A 12,075-nucleotide genomic window follows, 5' to 3' on the forward strand; every position below is an offset into this window, starting at 1 on the left:
TGTGCTGATTTTATTGTATTGACTGTATGCATTTTTTTCCTCCCATTCTACAGTTTTATTGTGCCTTGGTCATATGCATACATCACCCTCATTGTTCTCCAGGAAATTTATTCCACCTTTCAGCCTGCTCTTGATAGGACTTATTGCATTACTAGTTAAGTGCTGAGATTTGCTACTACAAAGATTTGAAACAGCCCCTTGTAATGTTTATTTGCCAGACATGGCTGAGATCATGTGTTTGCATCACACTTGGAGTGCATCTGCATTTTGGGGCTGGCAGGGCCGGGTGGGTTTGGGGTTTGGTCCTGAGGGATGCAATGGGCACCTCCCCAAATTGGGTGGCCAAGGGGGAGAGCAGCAAAGAGCCAGAAGGAAGTGGGTGTGCAACACCTGTTGAAATATTCGTATTTATGCAGGGAATACCCACAGAATCATGGAATTGTTAAGGTTGGGAAAGATCTTTGAGATCATCAAGCCCAGCCATCAACCCATCAACCCATGTTCACCGCTACACCTGTATGGAAAAATCCCAGGATCATTCAGGCTGGAAATTGTTTAAAACCATCAAATCCAGGCATTCTCCCCACACTGAACCACATCCCAGGTGCCACATCCACCCTTTAAATCCCCCTGGGAATGGGGACTCCAGCAGTGCCCTGGGCAGTGCTCCTGCAGCTCCTCACCTGACTGGCAATATAGGGAATGGAGATGCTGCCTGCAATTCTGGGTTTGTGAGCTGTGGTTTGAAATTATCTATTTTGGCAAGTAATGTTTTGGTGGAATTTAGTAAGAATTTGCCTTTAGCAAACACTTTCAACTCACCTTTCCAGAATTTCTCTGCACTGGTGCATGTATATATTTACATTTTTATTTTTATATATGTGCTGTGGCATCAGGAGTTTCACTGGCTTTGGCTTTCACAGGCTCACTGCCTAGCATGAGAATTGTCACGTAGATTTTGTTGTTGTTTGTTAAAACAGCCCTGAGAGGATTTAACAACTGAACTCAGTTTTGGTATTGCTTTCGCTTTGTGCCTCCTGGTGCTGGCTGAGCTCCTGGCCCGGGTGCAGGGGCAGAAACTCTGCTTTTTGTGCTGCCCTGGGAGCCTCAGCAGGACCTGCTCCCCTTCCTCGTGGGGATTTAATGCACCTGGTGGAATCTAACTGCAGGTCATCAGGTTTCATTGGCACGCTGCAGACGTGCAGGGTGATGGACTGGCCTGGCAAAGCATTAACAAAGATAAAAAATAATCCCAGATCAGGTTTTGTACTGGGTGCCACTGGAATCAGAGGAAATGCTGCTCTTCAGGTGCTCGTGTGCTCATCCCAGGTGATTTCTGCTGCTGCTGTGGATAGTCTTTTATACGGAGTTTGCAGATAAATTTTTGTCTGACACATATCTAGAACTTATATAGTCACCTACTAATTTAAACCAATTTGCCCTAGGTGATGGGTGAATACACTTGAAAATTAAATGGGTCTGATTTAAGCATCCCTTCTCTGAAGCCAAAGATTATATAATTAAATTAAAAGAAAATGTGTTTTATAATAAACTGTATTTCCTCTTGGCAAAATCCAATTTTGAAACAAGGTTGTAATATCATATCTAAAAATGTTTTCCCATGGGTATTACCAGTCTATTTCATTTAATTGTTTTCACCCATCATATTATGTGCTTTCAAAGTAGTGAAATGAGTGTGGTTTTTACGAAGAACAAGGGAGGAAATGGCAGGGAGAGGGAAGGTTGGCTCCTTTCCCAGGAGGAGCTGCTGGAAAACCAGGGATGGGCAGCTGGTTGGCTGCCCCAGGCTCTCAGCTCCCGGCCTGGGTGGTGGAAGTGATGCCATGGCAGTGCCAGGCCCTTGGCATCTCGGGTTCCCTTCTCTGGCGAGGGTCTGGCACAGGAAGGAGCTCCAGGGGCTGCACTGTGAGGATTTTGCACTCGGGCAGGAAATGTTTAACACTTGGAGCAGCTGGGAGCTCCTTGCCCAGCGTGGCTGTTGGTGTCAGTGCAGAGGGGTTTGGTGATGTCAGGGCTTTTCCAGGGTGTTCCCCAGCAGGATCAGACCCTGAGGGTGAGAGGGACCTGCTGTAGGACCAGCAGCATTTTGGGGTGGGGTCCCTGTGGGTACCACAGCCACCCTGCTGCTCACACCTGGGGTCAGGGCAAATGCCACAGAAATGCAGGATGTATTTCATAAATTTCCAATGGAATATGAGCCAATTCACCCCTAATTAACATGCTCATTTTCTTCTACTTCCATTCATCTGCCTACGTGCTGTCCCTGTGTGCCACCAGCGCTGCACAGGGAGATGGGTCACTGCCATCCTCCCACTCCCGATGGGCATGGCTGATGGGAATTGGAAACCAATGCTTCTGGTTCTGCATGGATTTGGCAAAACACTGAGGAAAGCTGGAGGTGTGAGCCCGTCCTCTGCTCCTGGAGAATCCCAGTGGATCTGCTCGTCCCCAGGGCTGGAGGTGCTGGGAGATGGGGGCAGAGCAGCCCCTCGGTGTCTCTGCTCCTGCTGTCCCCATTTATCTCCTGCCTGGGACTGGGTCTGTGCATCATGACCAGCAATTCCTTAATCGGGGCAGGGGGGTGGAAGCAGCACAAATGTTTGTGCACCAGAGCTCAGCACAAACCCTGCTGGGGAGGAAAACACCCTCCCACTCTGAGAAAGGACACCTCTCTCATCCCACCTCCCCTTTTTATATTTGGTTTAGAAAGCCCTGATTCTGTTTTTATAGTTTTTTTAGTCAGTCAGTTATTTAGTTAGTTTTTATATTTATTTTTCCTCCAGGGCTGCCTGACAGCTTTGGGCATCCCCCAGTGCAGGCAGGCACCAGGTGGGTACCACCATCCTTTCCCTCTGCGTTTTTTCCCCACCAAACAAATGGGGAAAAACTTTTTAGAATTCACCGATTTAATGCCAGCAGGGTTACAGGGCTCCCCCTAAGCCCGAATCAGTGTCGGCCTCTCCGTGACATCCCGGGTGCCCCAAAATCCGAGGGGGTGCGGGAGGGAGCAGCCTCGCACATCCCCGCACGCCGATCGCTCCTCGGTGGGAAAGCGCTGATGGAGCAGCAGTGGGCAGGAGCTGGAAGGCGATGCTGGAAGCAGCAACGAGGAGTTTCGGGGCTGATTTTGGGAGTTTCGGGGCTGATTTTGGGAGTTTCACGGCGTTTGCCCGAGGTGGAGCGGGATGGGAGCGCTGCTGCCCCAGCCCTGCCCGAGGGCACCGGCGGCGAGCAGGACCAGGGGATTCGGGTGATGGGGAAGCGTTTTCCACTGCTGTCAGCCATTTTAGCTTCTGAATCCTATTTCCCTGGTGCTTCCGAGAGAAGCTTTTGGGGGAGTCCCCAGCTAAAACTCAAATTTGCATTTAAATGGAGATTTTTTTTTTTTTTTTAATGAGCAGGATGCATGGGAGACTAAGACTATTAGGTTTCCTTGTGGGAGAGTGCAGAATTCTCTCACCTTTTACATCCCACCCCCTCCCCAGCCCCTTTAATGCACACTTTAAATTAGACATAAAAAAAAAAAAAAGGGAATGGTGCGTCTTTAAGGAGAATATAATCATAAACAAATAAGTCTGGTTGCCCTTGCAGCAGAACTAATCTTCCCTCAGCTGAGCTGTGATATAGATCAGTAACAAGAGCCACGCGCAGGGGGTTCCTTTGAAATGCATAATACCTCCTCGTATAAATTGGAGTTGGTGTGATGGAGCTGTGAGATGACATATTGTGGCATGACCCCTCTCTACTGATTGTGGGTGAACCCTGCAAAGGTAAATCTAACACGGCGCACACATCAGACAATTTCATTTTCATCACCCAGGGACAAAAACATGGCAACAGAATCTTTTCAAATGATAATCTGCATGCTAGGTGGAATATTTTTCCCGTCCTCCTCCCTTTTTTTTTTTCCTTCTTTTTTTATTTTTTTTTTGCTTGTTCAATTCGTGATGTAAGTGAAAGGAATTATAAATTGCTTCCAAAGTTCATTCATTCTCTTCTTCTCATTCTTCCTGTTCTTTTCCTCCTTCTCCTTTGGCTTTTGTTCTCTCTCCCTTTTCCTCCCTTTTTTTCCTGCCTTTGTCTCCTTCTCTTTCACTTTTTTCTCTTCTTTATCTCTCTTATTTCTATTTTCCTCTTCTGTTTTTCCTATCTCCTCTTTTTTCTCTCCTTTTCCCCCCCATCTTTTATGTTTCATTTTCCTTTTTATGTCTCCCCTTTTTTCTTCTCTCTCCTTTCCTCCTTTTCCCTCCCTCTCTTCTTTCTCTTTTTTCTTCCTCCATCTAAAAGTTTGGCATTGTGTGTGTGTGTAACTGATTCATTCTTCTCATCCCCTCAGGGACATCCAGTAATAATGATTTATAGGAGTGCAAAAATCTCTGCTCTTGCTGTTACCAACTAATATCCCTCCTACCCTCCAAAAAGGGAGTTTTCTGTGCAAACCCTTCTCCCTCACTTCTCTCCCCTCTCCCCCTTTGCCTTCCTGCGCTTTTCCAGTCAAGCATTAGGGAATTCAGCTGGTTTGCCTCATGCCACGCAGGAATCTTCACTCCTGCATCTCTCACCTGGAACTCCAATGATGCTGTGGCTGCTCTTTGCTGTTTTGTGTGGGGTTTGATGCTTTGGGACTGAGGGAATGCAAAAATCCTCTGTAATGTTGTGTCTGGCTCTCCATACCCCATCCCCTCCCAAAGCCAGGTGTGTTTGCCAGCTGGAGGAGCTGCCTGGAGGGATGGGAATTGCAGGGCAGGGGCTTTGGGCAGGCCTGGGGGGTTTGTGGTGCCAGGGCAGCTCCAGAGCTTTGCCTGCAGCAGGCTCAGCCCCTGTGGCCAAAGTCTGTGCTCAGCATCAGCCACACCAAGGACACTGAGGGGCATCCCAGGATCTGAAGGCAGAGAAGAGTTTGGAAGCTCAGGATTGAGGTGGTAAGAGATGTTGCTGTCTGAATGCTCCCGTCTGGCCATTTTTACTGCTGGAATCTGTGCTAATTAATTGCTCTGCTGATCAGCACAGTGCAGTGCCTTGGGCTGGCTCCTTGTGGAACTGGCTGGGTGCTCTGGGCCCTGCTCCCCTCATGGCAGGGACCAGGGACAGCTCTGTGGGGTCACTGGCACCTCTCCTCTTCCCTCTGTAGAGTGGGCACAGCTGGGGCAGCTCTGGGGGTGGCACAGGGTGGGCATTGCAGGGCAGCGGTTGTCCCTGCGTGTCCATCTGTCCATCCTTTGGCTGCAGGACAGCCTTGGAGGGAGCAGGGCATGGCATTGGGAAATCTCCATTAGCTGTCTGTGCCTCAGTTTCCCCATCTCAGATCCTCAGTTTGAGTTACAAAGTGGCACAGAGAGCTCAGAAATCTCACAGTTTTACCTCTCCAGGAGGAGTTCTGCCAGCAGACACGGATCCCCCTCCAAAAGGAACAACACACAGAGCAGCAAGACTTGATGAACGTGCTGACAATGAAATAACCCTGCCCTGGCCAGCAGTGGGGTGCAGAGGGGAGGCTCAGAGCTGCTCCCAGCACAGCCCTGCTCCCGCCAGAGTGTCACGGTGTCCCCGTGCAGGGTGACACCGCCACTGCCGCCGTCAGCCCGTGACACCCAGATGAGCCTGTCGGTTCCACGTACTGTGATTGCCATCCCCTCCTCGCCCAGCACGGCAGCCAAATTGGAGGAGAAAAGGTCAGAGAGCCCTGGTCATCCTCTCCCTTTCCCCCACGTCACTGCCCGGCCAGGATGGGAATGAGCAGTGACAGGTTTGTGTGGCACCTGGGAGCAGGGGATGGCAGCCAGCGCTCATGAGGAGCTGCACGGGCAGCCTGGGCGCTGCTCCTGGCACCTGCTGGCACCAAAGTGACAATGACAAGTTCTGTGATTAGGAGAGGGCCCCAGCACCGCCTCCCCCCTGCAGAAAGGTCTGTGGGAAGCACCACCCTCTGCTTAAAATGCTGGATGCAGAGGGAGGTCAGCTGGGGAATGGATTCTTTTCTTGTCTTCCCTTTCCATTTCGGTGCAGCAATGTGTCAGCTCAGGTCCAGGAGAATCTCAGCCTGAAAGTGCTTTTTGTTTGTTTATTTTTTTTTATTTTTTTTGTTTTCCCCTTCTTTTCCCCATTCTTCACATGTTTTTTTTAAGAGAAGGAGCAGTATTGATAGCACCCATCCAATTGCTGCCCCCCTGCAGTTATCCCTTGTGAGAAGAGCACCTCAGTGTTTTCCAAGAGACTGTAATCACTTCAGGCAGTTCTGCACTGCTAATTGTTTTTCTGGTTTTATGCAAATGTGAAAATCCTTATTTGATCCTCCTAAAAAATACTATTTTTACAACCAAGTGCTTTTATTTGGGTTTCAGGGAGGACGTGCTGCTCTGAGAAGGCTGCAGGACATCACAAAAGAAAAAGGGGAGATCCAGTATTTGCCACAGATCTGCAGTGACAAAATGGGATGGGGAAGGAGATGATGGCAGGTAGGGAAGGTGAGAAGTGGCTGCAGGATTGTTTCTGTCGAGGCAGGTGAGATAACCCAGCTCTGTAATACCTCACTGCAAATCTGCCCAGAAAATTCATCTTTTCATAATATTTTTATATGTACAGCTCCTCCCCAAGTCCCCCGGGGATCTCTTTAATGGGGTGCATGGGATTTTTTTTTTCTTTCTTGTTTGTAGAAGAAAAACTTTTCCACAGGAGACGTGGGGAAGCAACCCTCCCTTTTTCTGGTGGGAAAATAAGTGCCAGTTTTGTTCACCTCTATTTCTGTGTAAATGGGGTTGTTTGAGAGAGAGAGCCTGTGCCTGGGGTATGCAGAGCCTCACCTGTCTCACAGACAAAACCCATCACGCCTGACAGCACAAATTCAATGATTTCCCCGCGATTCCAGCCGGGGAGGAAGGCACAGAAATGAGAGAAAGAGAAATGCACGCTGTCCAGGTGGAAACTGCTTTCCCAGCACTGTGATTTTTCCTGGGAACTGGAGCCAGCAGCCTCCATGGCAGGAACTTTTCCAGCTGCTCGCCCTCCCCTCCCTGGGTGCTGCTGCTTCTGTGCAGTTATAGATTTTAAGATAAGGTGCTTTTGTTTCCCAGCTGTGCCTGGGTCACCGTTTGGAACTGATATGACAGGCCTAAGGCTAGCAGAGAAATTTGTTACAAGTTCCCATTTCGGGGACGTGTCTCCAGTCCAATAGCCTATTTACTCTCTCGGGGATCTATTTTTAAAAGTTATTAGCAGATTACTGGTTTTCTATCAACCTCAGGCACCAATCTCCCAAAGATACTATTGTACTTTAATAAGGTGCATTTGATAATCCTCAGATAAAGGCATTTGAAGTGAGGGGGAGGAGAGGGAGAAACTCTTGCACCGACTCCTGTAAGGGACACACAGGCCACAAAAGGGTTAAAAACACTCATGTTTCTAAATGGCTGAACTACTGTATGTTGTAGTTTTCAACTGCAAATCATCTTTAATAGCAGACATCACGGGATGGCTCATTACATTAAGCTATTTTTCATGCTATCTCCTGTAATATCCTTTAATCCAATGCGTTTCAAATCACCTCAGGCTAAAATAAGAGACATAGCGATGTAATAGCCTAGTGTATTAGTGGGTTAATTGCCCTGTTGTACTCTCTAGTAGATATCTCTGGAATGAGTTCTATATTAATTGTAAATTGCTTAATACATTTAACTCCTTGAGCAGCTTGGTCCTCTGCTCTGTCTTTAATGAGGAAGAAAACTTTGGAGTTGGGAATAGTTGGGATTTTTGGTGCCCGTCCCTTCCCCACCGGCTCTGAGCACTCACGTCATCCTCTGGCACTTGGGGAGAGTCAGCCTGAAGCACTAAAAGGAAATTATTGCTCTTTTTCCTGGCAGGAGCCAAGTTCTGCAGCCTGCAAAGCCACAGCAGCTCGCTCAGAGGGAGCTCAGAGCCAAGTCCCTGACCCCAGGCCCTGCACAGAGCTGCAGGACATTGTCCCTGAACTGGACAATCAGAGGAAGGGGGAGAAAAAAAAGGAAGGTTTAAATAATACATAAGATTTTGTCTTGGCAGAAAGGGAAGATGGATGAAGTGCTCTGCAGCTCTGCCAGAGGATGCAGCAGTGGGTCACTGACACACACAGCTCACAAAGTATCGCCCATAATGTGCAGCAGCTAGTTTCCTAAAATTACTTCTGCAGCACCGGGCAGATTTGCAGTCACTTTTCTGAAGATTGGAACATAAGTGTCACCAGGCTACCAGAGGGTAATGTCACTAATTTCTTTGGATTGCTCCCAGTGTACATCAGGGGGGGTGCAGGAGGAACAGGCACGGTGGAGGTTGGAGAGGGTTGTATAATTTTCAGGTGAGACATTCTTTATTAATTTCTTTTGGGACAATCTGGATTCTAAAACTCCTGGCAAAAATGTTAGTGTCAATTTAAAGGCAAGGCATGGGGGAGGAATGCTGAAAAGTTTATTGCTTTGAAACTTTAGAAGAAATTCTTCTCTGAAATGCCCCCTTAAACCCAGCAGGAGGGCAGTTCTGGGAGAAGGGGGCTGGGGTCAGTGGTGTGAATTTAACCTGTGTGACCCAAAATCCTGACCACTTGCTCTGGCCTGTGCAGCTCAGCCTGTTCCCAGCACAACTTGGCCACGGAGCAGCATCCTGGGTGCATTGTGGATCCCTTTCTTTACACCTGACAGCAGTTATATTTTATATATTAAATATAATATATTTATATATTAGATATAATATCATAAAGGCACCATTCAGGACATCTTTTGTAAAACTTTAATCTCAGATTCCAGTGGTTCTAATGGAGCAGCCCCTTCCAGCAGGAGGATTTCACAGAGGAGTTGCTTTGCTCCAGGTTTGTAATGATGGGCTCAGGTTCTTCCCCCACTGAATTCCCTGTGCTTTACATGGATAGTCTGGGCTAAAAGAAATGTCATCCCTCTGTTTTAAAACCTAAGGTATTTGGGAGAGAATGTGCATGAGGATTTCATAGTTTGTGAAGGAAAATGCCTGTGGAACTAGGGAGATAGTTGGGCTTGGAAGAGAAGACACAAAGTGCTTAGACTGCTGGAAAAAAAATCCATCAAGTAATTCTCTACCTATAAAATAGGTGGTAATGCAATCTGAGCTTAATTTTGATGGCACACTGTACTTCATAACAGTGACAACACCTTAAAAATGTAATGAAAGGGCCTGATTTATTGCTGAAATAATCCATTTAGCACTCCAATAAATAAAAGGAGAAAATACAACCAATGTTTCCTCAGAAAGGGGAAAAAAGAGAGAAAAATTGCAGTGTGTAGCAGTTTTCTGGAAATGCATCCAGAGTTTTGGGGCTGATTATTTTCCTGAAGACAAATATAAATTCCCAGTTAGATTTTAAGATTTAGAGCTGATGTCCACTCTGCATTCTCATGTACTTTTAAAGCAGCAGGCCTGTGACACAGCAATGCAGGGACCATGTTTGACTGACAAAGGGGAGGAGAAAACACTGAAAAACCACTGACTTAGTGCCTTACAAATATTTAATTTTGAATATGCTTTTGTAGCCATTAGGAAGTGCAAAGCAAACGTATTTTCCTCTCATGCCAAATTTGTTTTAATAACATGAGGTTACTCCTGCAAATGTCAGCTCCACCCTCCTTTCCCCATTTCCCTTGGCCCACAGCGGAGCCTGGTGGGTTTTACACTCCCTCTACATCACTTCTATTAATCTGTTTAATCTGCTCCAGGGCCTGGCAGTGGCAATGACAGGAAAAGCAATAAATGTCTGTGTTCAGGTGTCCTGAGAGCAGAGCTGCTGCTTCTCCAGAGAAGAGGAAACTTCCCAGTGCAGGAACAGTCACTCTGCAGGAGGGGACTGAGGAGTCTGGACGCTGGCACCAAAGGTTGTAAGGCCATAAATGCTTCAGGGTGACCTAATTGTGACTTTTCAGCACCTGAAGGAGCTGACAGAAAAGATGGAGAGAGAGTTTACAAGAGCCTGGAGGGAGAGGACAGGAGGGAATGGCTTCACACTGACAGAGGTTTATGCTGGGTATCAGGGAGAGGTTCTGTCCCCATCTCCCATTCCAGGAGTCAGTGCTTGCATCAGCCAGGGCTGCCCAGTGTTTCAAACTGAATGGGATGTAAAAACAAGGTGAGAAAAATCAGCAAAATGCAGCCAGGCTGCCCATTTTGGGGATATTTTGTTTTAAAGCCTCGGAGCAGCTTTCCCGGGAGCATCCATCCCTTGTGGCCCCTCTCAGGGCTGCAGGAATGGCCCCAGTGCTGGTGTCCCACCGTGCCCTGCCCAGCCCTAATTGGCCTGTTTGTTTTGCAATAAGTGATTCCTGCCTGTCTTGGGGTGGATTGTTTTTCACACCATTAAATGAAGTTCTGCTGTATTGATCCCTGTTTTTCCAATTTGAAGCCTGAAAAGTGATGAAGACATTTTCTTGTTTTCTCATGTACTTTTCCCTCAGTTCATTTAGGTGACCTGTCTTTAGTTCCTTGCTCTGCTCGCTGTAATTGCTTCTTCAGAGTAATGTTACACCGTGAGCGTGGCTCTGCAGCCGGGGATGGCTCTCTGGGAGTGATAAGGACAGAACAGAGCAGCGTCTGGCTCTGATAAGGGCAGCAGAACAGCACAGCCTTGCAGAGACAGATAAAGGATGGGAGTCAGGCAAACAGAGACCATGCAAGATGCAAGCAGGAGGCCAGCCCAGCTCTGCAAGGCTGGCAAAGCAGGAGCTGGGCACAATAATGATGATATTGTGCTCGCTGAAAAGCAGGGGCTGAGGAACAAGGACACCAGGTGTGAAAACCCACCCTAAAGAACCATATTAGGGCTTCTGCTAAGGGGTGTGGCTATGTAAAATAGATAAATGCATATGCATGATGTAAGTGGGGATGGCTCATGAATATGTAATGATGAAAACTCTTGTTACCTGGCGCTCGAGGCACTCAGCACAAGGGGCTTTCTAATAACCAGAACTGTCAGAAACTTTGTCTGGCTGACTCTGGTAGTCATCCTGCAATATTTACTGGAGAAGGTTTGTCTCAAATGACACCCCAATAGCAGCACCTCTTGCTGAAGCCTTGGTAGAGCAGTGCAGAGGGTGAGAGCAGGACCACCAGACAGCTTTGTCTCTTCAGGGTGCTCAGTATTTTGCTTAAGAGATGGAACATTATGTCTGGACAGATGTTGTCATTAAAGTGCTCCTTACCTTTGTGAAGGATCTCAGTGCTCCAACGTTTGGATTAGATTTTGCCGGATTTTTGTTTGGCATTAATGGGAGGGGTGGGTTTTTCTAGAAGAGCTCAATAGGGTGAGTGTTAAACTCAGGTTTAACCAAGGAGGGAGCAATGGTTGCTCAGACTCAGCCTCACCTGCTATTATTTAATGTGTGAGGTCTAAATGGAGCCCATGCACACAGAGAAGTTTTCCAGTGGCTTTGGTAGGCTCCACACTTGCAGAATTTGCTGCTGAAAACCAGAAGTGCAGCAAGCCTGGGAGGCTGGCATTGTTTCCTGTATCCCTGAGCTGTTCCCCCCGAGCCTGGCACATCTGGAATGCTCCAGGTGGAGGGAGGGAAGGCAGGACCACTTTGCTGGCTCGCCCCAGTGTGTGGGCAGGGACTGAATTTACAGTTTGAGCTGTGAAATGTCTCACAGCAGCATCCTTGGTCCCTCTGCACACCCCAGGCTGCCTCCCCACATGCTTGTATCAAGAGGGCAATGCAGTAGACATAGTAAACAGCAGAAAATACATAAACAAGGAGGGTTCAATAATTTCCTTTTCCCCCCTCTCCAAATCCTTGGAAAAAAAGCTAAAAATTTAGCTTATAATTTGCGGAAATGTTCAAATCTGTTCATTCCCTATGAGATTGGAAGGATTGAGGGTTTTTAAATTTTTTTTTTATTGTAAACTACCTTATGACAATTGGTGATAAAAGAGCTGAGCCTTTCAAAATCCATTTTAATAAAACACGGTATGACCTCATAGATATGCATAGGATTTAGAAATAACATGGATTTTAATGAAGGTACTTGAAAGGTATGGTGCCATATTGCAATTTTATGGAAGATCTTAGA

The sequence above is a fragment of the Melospiza georgiana genome, chromosome 19 (genome assembly GCF_028018845.1).
Source record: "Melospiza georgiana isolate bMelGeo1 chromosome 19, bMelGeo1.pri, whole genome shotgun sequence".
Classification (NCBI taxonomy): domain Eukaryota; kingdom Metazoa; phylum Chordata; class Aves; order Passeriformes; family Passerellidae; genus Melospiza; species Melospiza georgiana.